This window comes from Triticum urartu, chromosome 3A (genome assembly GCF_056163025.1).
Source record: "Triticum urartu cultivar PI428250 chromosome 3A, HENAU_Tu73, whole genome shotgun sequence".
Lineage (NCBI taxonomy): Eukaryota > Viridiplantae > Streptophyta > Magnoliopsida > Poales > Poaceae > Triticum > Triticum urartu.
Window position 1 is genome coordinate 621,147,265 of NC_141875.1, and position 8,173 is coordinate 621,155,437.

The 8,173-nt window shown below is 54.6% G+C and overlaps 1 pseudogene; it reads right to left on the reverse strand.

Moving 5' to 3' along the window:
• Positions 1 to 2,730: 2,730 nt before the first annotated feature.
• On the reverse strand, positions 2,731 to 4,465 carry LOC125547058 (uncharacterized; annotated as a pseudogene).
• Positions 4,466 to 8,173: the final 3,708 nt, after the last annotated feature.

An 8,173-nucleotide genomic window follows, 5' to 3' on the forward strand; every position in this document is an offset into this window, starting at 1 on the left:
CTATATAAACCGGAGGGTTGTAGTCCGTAGGACATCAACTCCATATACAACAATCATACCATAGGCTAGCTTCTAGGGTTTAGCCTCCTTGATCTCGTGGTAGATCTACTCTTGTACTACCCATATCATCAATATTAATCAAGCAGGAGTAGGGTATTACCTCCATCGAGAGGGCCCGAACCTGGGTAAAAACATCGCGTCCCTTGTCTCCTGTTACCATCCGGCCTTGACGCACAGTTCGGGACCCCCTACCCGAGATCCGCCGGTTTTTACACCGACACTTACCTTCGTCGAGGTCCCAATCTTTAGAGTTGTGTTTAATTCTCTCCAATAAATCCCATTTGAATTCAATAGTCTTCATCATAAAAGATCCAGTACAAGAAGTATCAAGCATGGAGCGATTACTGGGAGAAAGCCGAGAATAAATTTTTTGAATAATCATTTCTTTTGAGAGCTCGTGATTGGGGCATGAATATAACATTGACTTAAGCCACCCCCAAGCTTGAGCGATGCTTTCTCCTTCGCGAGACCAAAAATTATATATATAGTTACAATCACGATGAACAAGATGCATAGGATAAAACTTCTGATGAAATTCCAATTTCAGTCATTGGTAGTTCCATGATCCAATATCATCACATAGCCTAAACCATGTCAATGCATTTCCCTTCAAAGATAAAGGGAAGACCTTCTTGTTGATAACATCCTCGGGCATACATGCAAGCTTAAATAATCCACAAACTTCATCCACATAGATTAGGTGCAAATTCGGGATGTAATGTTCCATCTCCTGTAAAAGGATTAGCTAGCAGTTTCTCTATCATACCCGAAGGAATTTCAAAGTAAACATTTTCAGTAGGTTCAGTAGGTTGAGGAGCAACTCTTTGCTCTACAGATAAGGGTGAAGATACCCCGAATAAGCCCCTCAAAGGATTATCTTCCATAGTAACAAGTGATAGTAAATTTCAGCACACTATATAAATTTTTCCTTACCAAATTCCACCCACCAAAGGCGCTTCACTCCCCGGCAACAGCGCCAGAAAAGAGTCTTGATGACCCAAAAGTGTTGGGATCTATCGTAGCCTTTTCGATAAGTAAGAGTGTCGAACCCAATGAGGAGCAGAAGGAAATGATAAGCGGTTTTTAGCAAGTATTCTCTGCAAGCACTGAAATTATCGGTAACATATAGTTTTGTGATAAGATAATTTGTAACGGGTAACAAGTAATAAAAGTAAATAAGGTGCAGCAAGATGGCCCAATCCTTTTTGTAGCAAAGGACAAGCCTGGACAAACTTCTTATATAAAGTAAAGCGCTCCCGAGGACACATGGGAATTATCGTCAAGCTAGTTTGCATCACGTTCATATGATTCGCGTTCGGTACTTTGATAATTTGATATATGGGTGGACCGGTGCTTGGGTACTGCCCTTACTTGGACAAGCATCCCACTTATGATTAACCCCTATTGCAAGCATCCGCAACTACAACAGAAGTATTAATGTAAACCTAACCATAGCATGAAACATATGGATCCAAATCAGCCCCTTACGAAGCAACGCATAAACTGGGGTTTAAGCTTCTATCACTCTAGCAACCCATCATCTACTTATTACTTCCCAATGCCTCCCTCTAGGCCCAAACAATGGTGAAGTGTCATGTAGTCGACGTTCACATGACACCACTAGAGGGATGCCACATATATCTCATCAAAATATCGAACAAATACCAAATTCACATGACTACTTATAGCAAGACTTCTCCCATGTCCTCGAGAACAAATGTAACTACTCACAAAGCATATTCATGTTCATAATCAGAGGGGTATTAATATGCATAATGGATCTGAACATATGATCTTCCACCAAGTAAACCAACTAGCATCAACTACAAGGAGTAATCAACATTACTAGCAACCCACAGGTACCAATCTGAGGTTTGGATACAAAGATTAGATACAAGAGATGAACTAGGGTTTGAGATGCGATGGTGCTGGTGAAGATGTTGATGGAGATTGAACCTCTCCCGATGAGAGGATCGCTGGTGATGACGATGGTGATGATTTCCCCCTCCCGGAGCGAAGTTTCCCCATCAGAACAGCTCCGCCGGAGCCCTAGATTGGTTCCACCAAGGTTCCGCCTCGTGGCAGCGGAGTTTCGTCCCATGAGCTTGCTTATGATTTGTTCCTGGACGAAAGACTCCATATAGCCAAAGATGGGCATCAGAGGGCCACCAGGGGACCCATGAGGCATGGGGCGCGCCCAGGGGGTAGGGCGCGCCCCCCACCCTCGTGGACGGTGGGTGGCCCCCCTCTGGTACTTTCTTCACCCAATATTTTTTATATATTCTGAAAATAATTCCCGTGGAGTTTCAGGACTTTTGGAGATGTGCAGAATAGGTTTCTAATATTTGCTCCTTTTCTAGCCTAGAATTCCAGCTGCCGGCATTCCCCCTCTTCATGTTAACCTTGTAAAATAAGAGAGAATAGGCATAAGTATTGTGACATAATGTGTAATAACAACACATAATGCAATAACTATTGATGTAAAAGCATGAAGCAAAATGGACGTATCACATATCCAGGGGCAACGACGGCCACCAGTAGCCCAAAAACCCCGTCGTCGACGAACCAGCCACAACACCGGAGAACTAAACATGGATACTAGACCTAAATCGAACTTGTTTAAGACCAGCCGCTGGCGAAAACTAGCTACTATTAATTCTACTCACATGATCAACCTTGCATGATCTCCTCGGCTTCTGTGATCCCCGCCATGCCCACGGCAATCTTGAGAGCGCCCTGGTCGAGTCCTGTGAGCTTTGCAATTGCAGCTATGTCGCTGTCGGAGAGGGGCTCCTGGAAACGCTTCATGATCTGCACAGCCGCTTTTGGGCTCATCTTGTCCTTCGGGCCGAGCTCTCCCAGCTCTTGAGCGAGGCGCAGCACAACCCTTTGTGCCACTGGGGTGGATATGCCTGTTGCCGCCTGCTGAGCGCTGCGACGGGAGGGGGCAGAGGTGGCCCTGGACTTGGTTGGAGCGGAATGGCGAGGACGGAGCAGCTGACTTGGGAGGACCGGAGATGGCACCGCGGCAAACAGCTCGGCCGCCTGCGCCTGTCCGTTGCCGATCTGTATAGAGCCAACCCGCTGGGTGACCGCGCCCATCTGGAAGCCCACCATGGCAGCTGCAGGGGAGTTGATGCAGGGCAGCAGGCATGGAAGCATCTCCGGGATCTCCAACCCGACTGGCTCGACAGAGGGGCGAAGAGGGGAGCGACCACCGTCTTCAAAAGCCAGTGGTGTGACCAGGGCTTCCTGCATGGCGCTCTCCAGCTCCAGCTGCATGCAGTTCGTACGCGGGGGCGGAGAGAGGGCGCGTCCATTGTCGGAGAAGGAGAAGAATTGGGCCACCGGGTCCCTCTCCACCGTCGAGGGAGGCACAGAGCGAAGGGGAAGAGGTGGGGTGGTTTGCAGAACTAGTGCGCCGGAGACCTTCTCAGCGTCAGGGCGGCCACGTCGACCAGCCACATGGCGGCGGCCGACTGGCGATCTGCTGCGACGCCGGTGCGCATCCCTGATGATGTCCTCGTCGCTGACCTAGCATGGCAGCCGCAGCCGAGCAGGAGGTCCCTCCAGGACCGGCTGGTGCCACCACTTCCACTGTCCTCCTCGTGGTCGCGGGCACCTCCTCCGAGCATAGGGCCACAGCCCACGGCCCCGACGCACGGTGCCCTACTACGGGCCTTTCCCTGCCCTTCTTCGACATGCGCCACCCAGGTGCTAGGCTCGATGCGCGAGAGGGGGCGGTCGTCGTCTTCGTCCGAGAAGGGTAGCCCGCTTTGGCCGGAGTGGGATGAGCGTGGCGAGAGGGGTGTCCAGTCCTCCACCAGGTCCACGTGGATTAGCAGGTCATAGCACTGAACGCTGGGTGGCGGAGGGATGTGGCGATCAGCGGAGGCGAGGCCGATGATCTCGTCCGCCCGACCCGCTCCCCGCTTGAGCACCCAGAGCGCGCTTTGGTGGGGATGTGGGCAACATCCCAGACCCAGAGCCAGAACGCAAACATCTTGGTGTGCCCTCTTTCCAGGGTGCGCGAGTCGAGCCGGTCGACACGGCCGATGTCGCCGAGGGCCTCTTCGGCACCCGGCAGCGACCAGAACTGCATTGGCAGGTCTTCCACCATGACGTGCACGTGGTGATGTAACTTGAGGAGTGCGGCGTGGTCGTCTTTGTTCCAGGACCTAATGAAGTACTTGCAGCCCTCGACCTTGATGACGTCACGGCGCACGGCATTGCCCCGGTGTGCAGGGAGGTCGAAGTGGACGAGGAAGGCTTCAGGCTAGTGGGCGGTGACGCGGAGCAGGTGCGGTGGGGTGGAGAGCTGCTCGAGGATGACCCTTCCCACAGCTGCAGGGGTGGTGGAGTGCAAGCGGTCCGCGGCGGTCAAGGTGACCGCATGCTGGCGCATGCTACCTCTTGAGCACTTGCGTTGGTTTTCCCTTGAAGAGGAAAGGGTGATGCAGCAAAGTAGTGTAAGTATTTCCCTCAGTTTTTGAGAACCAAGGTATCAATCCAATAGGAGGCCACGCACGAGTCCCTCGCACCTACACAAACAAATAAATCCTCGTAACCAACGCGATAAGGGGTTGTCAATCCCTACACGGTCACTTACGAGAGTGAGATCTGATAGATATGATAAGATAATATTTTTGGTATTTTTATGATAAAGAGAAATAAAAGATGCAAAGTAAAATAAATAACAAAGGAAATAACTAAGTATTGGAAGATTAATATGATGGAAGATAGACCCGGGGGCCATAGGTTTCACTAGTGGCTTCTCTCAAGAGCATAAGTATTCACGATGGGTAAACAAATTACGTATCAGCGCAGGACATGCTCCTCGATCTCCAACGCCAGGGAGGCCACGACAACCTTGATGCTCTCCCGCGACCGCCTAGTCGGGTCGCAGAGAGCAAGGCTTTCCATGGGAGCAGGGGAAGGCAGAGGCGGGAAGACGACGCGGTCGCGGACCATGTCGGCGTCCTGGGAACGGGGGTCCTCGGACTTGCCTGCCTGCGGCCTGCTGTGTGACTAAGCCAGCAGGCCATACGGCCCATCTTCATCAACAAGGCATCCAAGACCCTCGCGAGGGGCCAAGCCTCGCGAGAAGGATGACACGAGACCTCCTCTGGAGCGGCCTAGTTAGGCAGTCTCACGAGGAGCAGAGATATCAAGGCGAGGCGAACCTCGCGACGCTCTCGTGACGTGAGCCATGACGATCGACACCAGGCGGGTGCCAGCACGCGCAGCATCCTTGTTTCCTCTTTGGTTTTAAGGAAACTAGCACAGGAGAGGAGTACCGAGGCATCAGGCAAAGGTTGCCATTTTGGTGCAACAAGACCAAGACCAGAAGGATGGCAAGACGGAGGTCATCGTGGAGCCCAAGACGGCGTCACCACCAGAGCCTTTCGCAGGTGCAGACCACCTTTTGTCAGGATAGCTTGTACTAGCTGCCCCCTTCAAATTAGCCCGCTGTTGTTGGCTCCCCGCTCAATATTTGGGAAGAGGACCAGGGCCTCTATAAGTAGGGCTAGCCACCACCATAGAAAAGGGGGGCGAGGAGACGGCATCTTAGATCACTCTCTCACCCACACAAGTTAGCCACGCACAAGAACACCTCAACCTCAGGAGGTTGTTCTTCCCCTTGTATTGTTCATCATTAGCCCAAGAGGCAATCCACCACCACCACACTAGAGTAGGGTGTTACACCACAACGGTGGCCCGAACCAGTATAAATCATGTGTCTTTCTGTGTTGCGAGTTCGTCGAGTTCGTCCGCGAGATCTTAGCGAGCTAGGGCATGGATCGGTCGGAGGGAAAGACTTCGTGTGCACCCCAGTGTTCGAACCATAAGGGTTTGCCAGAACCCCACATCCGACATTTGGCGCACCAGGTAGGGGTGCACCAGAGCTTCTTCTCCGACAATCGACTTACAGACGCACCGCGGCCGCGATGTCCGACGACCCAAGAGCTGACCCCGACCGTTGGGCAGCCTAGCCAGCCTGGTCGGCGCCGCCCGCCTATGAAGACCTCAACCCCGCGCTCCAGGCGGCCCAAGCACCACCCAATCCTGCGGGGCGCGGGCAACGCGGCGGGGCGTCGGCTACCCTCACTCCACGGCAAGTACGAGCCGCTGCCAGAGAAGCAAGCCACGCTGCAGCGATGGCGCCGCACTCATGACGGGAGCAAGCAAACACGCGCGTAGCACTCACCGTGGCAAGGGAGCTGCTGCGGTGTCGGCTGATGGAAAGTGGCCGGGACACGCTGCTGGAGCGCGTCACTGAGCTGCTCGACGCGGCGTCCTCGGGAGCCCCGCCCTTCTGCCATCAGCTTCCTCCTCAGGCCGCTACAGGGATCTTCGGCGGGCCACGCCGCCATCACGCACCGTCGAGTGCGTCAGGGGGCTTCGTCAACGCCGGCACGGCCGGTGGCTCTACCGCCCCCGTACCGCCCGCAACAAGCATGGGCACAAGCGTCGCCTTTCATGGCCCGAGTGGGATGCCACGCTATCACCCCCAGGACGCCATGATGGGCCGAGCAACATGGAGTGTGGGGCACCACGGCGAGGTATTCGTGGTAACAGCCCCAGAAGCCTACGTGCCCCGCATGACGAACCAGGAGTACACATCGGAGGATGGCCCGGGCTCGTTCGTTGTAGAAGATTGGGAAGAAGGAGCGCTAGGAGCCGAAGCCTTCCAGGAGCTGCCGGGGAACCACCACGACCACGTGTGCGATGACCACTACAAGGTACCCCTAATCCCTCAGGAGCAAGCATATGCTAACCATGAGTCGCAGGAGGAGCAGGTCACCGCGGTGGTAGGCGGCCCCAGCTCGACAACCCCTGGCAACGGGAGGATCGCGTTGGGGGCTGTAGGAGAGGGGTTGGGAGCCAAGCACCTCCCCAGGGCACGCGAAACCAGGGGACACCCGGAGGTAGGCCCTCTGCCGGGGTGGCTTCGACAACCCTTCCCCCAGCAGAGGACCCATGGTCACCAATGGAACCGTTGGCGTCCCCTTTCCCTCTTTTGTGTCGTCCTGGTGACCGGTCGGCTCAAAGGAGGTCGAGGGTGGCACAAGGCGGGGCCCACGTCTAGTGATATGAAGCAAGGCCGGTGCCTGTGAAGAAGGCCTAGTGCCTGTGAAGCTCGCCGCCCGTGACACTCTCACGTAATAATGAGTTGGGGCTGTACACGCCTCGGAGTCTCAGGAGCGCCGGCCTCGGGCTCTGGGGCTCCCTCCCACGCCTAGTGGCAGCACTTAGCTCCGCGCTGGTGAGAAGACTTGAAGACCCGAAGACTAGACTAGGTGCCGGATGTCAGCGTTCTGGGAACGGGGGTCCCCAGACTTGCCTGCCTGCGGCCTGCGGCGTGGCTCAAAGGGGGGCCCAGCACGACCATCTTCATCAACACAGACCCAAGACCCTCGCGAGGGGCCAAGCCTCGCGGGGCGGACGACACGGAGCTTCCTCAGGCACGGCCTCATCAGGCTGGCTCGCGAGGAGGCAGAGAGATCAAGGCGGGGTACCTCACGAGGTGCCCGTGACGTAAGCCATGACGACCAAAGGCGCCAGGCGGGCGCCAGCCGCGCAGTGTCCTCCTTTCCTCTTTGGTGCAAAGGGAGCAAGCGCAGGCGAGAGCATCAAGCAAAGGCACCCGTTTCGGTGCAACGAGACCAAGACCAGTCCAATGGCAGGGAGGAAGTCATTGTGGAGCCCAAGCCAGCGTCACCACCAGAGCCTTTGGCAGGCGAGGACCAACTCTAGTCAGGATAAGTGTACCAGATGTTCCCCTTCAAAATGGCCAATTGTTGGCGCCCTTCCCGCTCAATATTTGGGAAGAGGCCCAGGGCCTTTGCCTGTAAATAGGACTAGCCACCCCCAGGGTAGAGGGGATCGAGAATCGGCCAGCCCAGAAACAAGCTGGGATCGAGATTGAAATGAGAGAGAGAGAGAAGGGTGATTGAACTCCTCCTAGCAGTTCATCCCCTCAGCCAAGAACAGACTCTTGCGAGGCTGTTCTTCCTTGTATTGCTCATCATCATCAGCCCAAGAGGCAATCCACCACACCACACACTGGAGTAGGGTATTACACCACAACGGTGGCCCGAACCAGTATAAA